Genomic DNA, 4,989 nt, shown 5'->3' with positions numbered 1-4,989 from the left:
CATGCACCTCATTAAGGTCAGCTTTACTTTGAGGACCAGATCTTCCCTAGTTGTATTTTGAGTGTCTTTCCATCTGAACGACTCATGTTCCAATCTGATATCAGACAATGTTCTGCTACTATTGATATGGTTTTCACCGGTCAATTTTTCTCTGAAACAGATCATCAGGTCCTTCTTCCTAGACTGTCTTAGTCTGGAAGCTCTGCTGAAACCTGTCCCCCATGGGTGACCTTGCTGGTATTTGATCCATAGGTAGTATAGCTTGCAGTATAACAGCAACAAGCAAGCCACCACAATAAGACAAACTGATGGACCATTGAGACTCCTATTGAGTTTCCAAGGCTGTAAATCTTTATGGAAGTAGATTGCCTCATCTTCCTTCCGTGGACAGCTGATGGGTTTATACCAGAGACCTTTTGGTTAGCAGCCACATCCCTACCCATTCTATCACCAGAGGTCTTTGGAAATACTACTACTACCCATCTATTCATATTGCTTAAATAAATTTAACAATAATAAGTGCTAGTGAAGATGCCTAGCAACTAGAATGCTCATAAATGGCTGATAGGAATGCAAAATGATACAGCCACTTTGGAAAAACAGTTTGACAGTCTCTTTTAAAATTAAAAATATATTCATCATAATTCAGAAATCTCACTGCTACATATTTATCCAAGAGAAAAGAAAATTTGTATTTTCACAAAACCCTGTATATAAATGTTTATAGCATCTATATTTATAAAATCAAAATCTAGAAAAAGTCCAAATGCTCACCAGCTTGTGAAAGAATAATCAAAATGTCTTATATTTTCACAAATTTAATGTGGTATTATGGAGTGAGAGCAGGGAATAAACTACTGAAATTCAGAGCCACATTGATTGATCTCAGAATTGTTATGCTGAGTTAAAGAATCTAGACACAATAGAGGGCAATGCTGTATGATCCCATTTACAGAAAATGAGAACTAACCTATAGTGAAGAAAATTTTGCAAATCAGTGATTGCCTATGGTTGAGAGTGGAGAGAATGGATTGCAAAGAAGCATAAGGGTGGAAAAATATTCTCTATCTTGATCGCAATGATAGTTTCTTGGTTGCAAACAGCTCTCAAACTCCTCTATTGTACACTTTAAATGGGTGCAGTTTATTGCAAATAAATTGTCTCTCATCAGGTTGATAAAGAAAAGACACCCATACTATCACTTTGCTTTTTTTTTTTATGATGTTCTTTTTTCTAAAAAAGAATGAAACAGAAAAAAACTTTTGTCTAGCAGAGATTTACGTAATCAAGTCACTGATGCATCATCTTGCTGTAATATCCTACCATATATTATGATTTGTCCCTCTTTCATCCCTCACCAGCTACCTTGCAATGTAAGCAGCACATGTTTGAAGATGATAACCCTACTTCTGTAGACAGCTCACATCCCCCTTGCCCCTTTTCAACCATAAAGAGCCAGCTCTCTTCCAAAGATGCCCAGATGATGTGTTCATTACACTTGACTTCTAGAACAGTATGGTCCAGAATTTGGACATCAGTGCTCCAAGAGATTCCATTTACCTTTGAATTGAACTAAACCTCTTGAGTATTGTGTTTTACTACTCACTCATGTCCAGATATTACTGGTCCAGGCTCAGAATTCAGTGCAATTGATCCTACGAAGATCTGGGTTGATTCTCATAAACCATCTAAATCTACAAGTCAGGTTGGCCTGGTCAAACATGTGAACCAAGAATTTTGTCTTCAATGCCTAGCACTTGGAATTGTAAACCTACAGGGGAACTTAGAGAACACTAACCCAAATTCTAGCCTGCCTTCAGCTGACCTTCCCCAGAATGTCATCTTCTGGCCTCTTCTGGAACACTCGTAGCATGGGAAACTCATCTCCAGGTTATCTTCCTTATGGTTAATCAAATATCATTCCTTTGAATTTGTTCCTGGTTTTCTCTCTGGCCTTTCTCCCCAGCCCCTGGGATGTCCAGAGTTCTAATCCCAACCTCTCAGTTACAACAAAACACTATTGTTGCTGTATTATTATATGACAGATGTTTTAGTGTACCAATATTGTATTAGTTCATTATTGTAATAAGTCAAGGAAAGGCTTATATGTGGAAGGAAATTTCTTTGTTGGTTATCAGGGTGTTGATCCCAGGTTATGAAGGAGTTGTTCAGCACGAGGAATTTGCTAACACACGACAATGCAAGTGCAAGAAGGAGAGTTTATTTGCTAGCTCGAGTTAGGGTCCCTGCTCTTACCAAATCAGTGGCTTGAGCAAAAGACCTCGTGCTCCTTCATTATCACATACTATAGAAAAAAATATAGGGTGGAGTAGATAATTGGGTTTAGTACAGGGGTTTGGGAAGTTGGGGGGTGGGTTGGAATCCCCCGGCTTCAAAGGTGAGTGAGAGATTTTTTGGGGGGCCCAGGCGGATCTCTTTGATATGTGCAAAATCCGTGGGGAGGTGAGAGCTGTCGGAGCTTTCAAAGGTGGGTGAGAGACTTTTCGGGGCCAGGGAGATCTCTGATAAAAAGTTCTGAGGCAGGGGATGTGTTAATCTCCATACTGAAGGCTTCTGGTTTAAGATCTACCTGGAGGCATTAGGACTCAGCATGGGACATGTTAATCTCCATACTAAAGGCTTCTGGTTAAAGATTTCTCAGGCCTCACAAGGGGTGGGAGGGAAAGGAGGGAAACAATAATAAAATAGAATAAATAAATAATAGAAAAGAAATATGTTTTAGTGTATCTGAAAGTGTTTAACTATTTTTTGGCATAGAAAGATGCACTATATACTATACACTAAGACAAACATTTGTCTAACTGACATTAGATATGAATCTTACCTGTTTCCATTTATGTACAAGTTTAACTTGAAGACCGATTTAGGAAAGCAACTTGCTCATAATTTGAGGACTCCCTGCCATCCTTAGGACTTTTTTATACTTCTGTTGTAGCCTTTATCACAGACTCTCCCACAAGATTCTGAGTGCCCTCAGGGTAGAGGCTGTATTGTATTTTCTTGTATAGAGTGTGTTCTACACAGTAGGCCCTCAATAACTATGCGTGACAAATTGCACTGAATGCTGGTAGCCTGCAAGAATAGTGTCAATGAGTTAGACATTTTTTCTTAAGAGCATCCAGGTAACACCTAGAACAAACTCTGCCTCAGACAATCCTTGGCAAAGTGAAATAGCAAACAATGAAAATTTATTTTCTGCCCCCTATTTAGGAGCTCTGGTAGCATAATGCCTAAGACATTTGACTGCTAACCAGAAGGCTGTTGGTTCAAACCCATCAGCCACTCCTCTGAAGGAAGGTTGGGCAATCTACTTCCGTGATACTGATTCCGAAACCCAAGGAGGGGTCGCTAGGAGTCGGGTATGACTCCACGACAGTGCATGTGCCCCTACTTGATTCAGTTCTCCAGAATGAGATTTTAGCCTACTTTTCCAAATCGTGAATCACTGTACTTTCACTGTTTCCGGTGGAAGTTTTTTTTTTTTTTTTTTGGTACAGAAACGAAAACTAAAGACTTGGCTGTTAAACTAAACCATGGGGATAAAAAAGCCAATCTGTATTTTTATTCATACAATCACTGAATGATACCCACTCTCTTGCAGGATTATTTGCTTGTGAAGAATTAGCTCTACAAGAAGTCTGAAGATACTAATTCTTAACAACATCTGTTGTTGTTGTTATGTGCTGTGGAGTCGGACTGACTCATAGCCACCCCTCCGTGGGTTTCTGAGGCAGTATCACTGTGGAAGTAGATTGCCCAACCTTCCTTCCAAGGAGTGGCTGGTGGGTTTGAACCGCCAGCCTTCTGGTTAGCAGTCAAGTGCCTTAGACACTAGGCTACCAAAGCTCCTCTTAACATTATTATAAGGCATTCACAAAGAATTGCATCTGAATAGGGAATCCAAATTCCATCCCAGAATACAAGCACCATGGAGGCAGGGATTGTTGTTGCTGTTGTTATGTGCCATCGAGTTGGGCCGGACTCACAGCGACCCCTCCTTGGGTTTCCGAGGCAGTATCACTACAGAAGTAGATTGCCCAACCTTCCTTCCGAGGAGTGGCTGGTAGGTTTGAACCACCGCCAGCCTCCTAGTTAGCAGTCAAGTGCCTTAGGCACTATGCTACCAGAGCTCCCGGAGGCAGGGATAGTTTGCCGTTATTTCCCCAGTGATTAAAGGAGTATCTAACATATAGAAAAGGAGCTCTGGTGGCGTAGTGCCTAAGGCACTTGACTTCTAACCAGAGGCTGGCGGTTCAAACCTACCAGCCGCTCCTGGGAAGGAAGACTGGGCAATCTACCTCCATAGAGATACTGCCTCAGAAACCCAAGGAGGGGTCACTATGATTGGAATCGACTGTACTGCAGTGTTTTTTAGATGGTAATTCCATATGTTAAACTCTTTTTTCCAAAGCAGCTACATCATTTTACATTCCCACCAGTGGTCATCAACACTTGTCATTGTCTGCTTTTCGGATTACAGTTATTCTAATGGTCTTAAGGGAGCTCTGGTAGCATAGTGGCTAAGGCACTTGACTACTACCCAGAAGGCTGGTTGTTCAAACCCACCAGCCACTCCTCGGAAGGAAAATGGGGCAATCTACTTCCGTAGTGATACTGCCTTGGAAACCCAAGAAGGAGTCACTATGAGTTGGGTCTGACTCCACAGCACATAACAACAACAATGGTCATGAAGTGGTTCCTCATTGTAGTTTCAATTTTCACTTCCCTAATGACTAATACCGAAGGAAGATTGGGCAATCTGCTTCTGTAGAGATGCCACCTCGGAAATCCAAGGAAGGGTTGCTATTAGTCAAATCCAACTGCACGGCAGTGAGTTAGAATAATGACTAATGTTTGTTCAGTATCTTTCATTTGCTTATTGGCTATTTGCATATGTTCTCTGGAAACATATATACAACAACCACACACACACACACACACACATATGTGTGTGTATATATATATATA

Source organism: Orycteropus afer, unplaced genomic scaffold (assembly GCF_000298275.1).
Source record: "Orycteropus afer afer isolate SDZICR_OR568_19922 unplaced genomic scaffold, OryAfe1.0 scaffold00054, whole genome shotgun sequence".
Classification (NCBI taxonomy): Eukaryota; Metazoa; Chordata; class Mammalia; order Tubulidentata; family Orycteropodidae; genus Orycteropus; species Orycteropus afer.
This window is presented reverse-complemented; position numbering follows the sequence as displayed.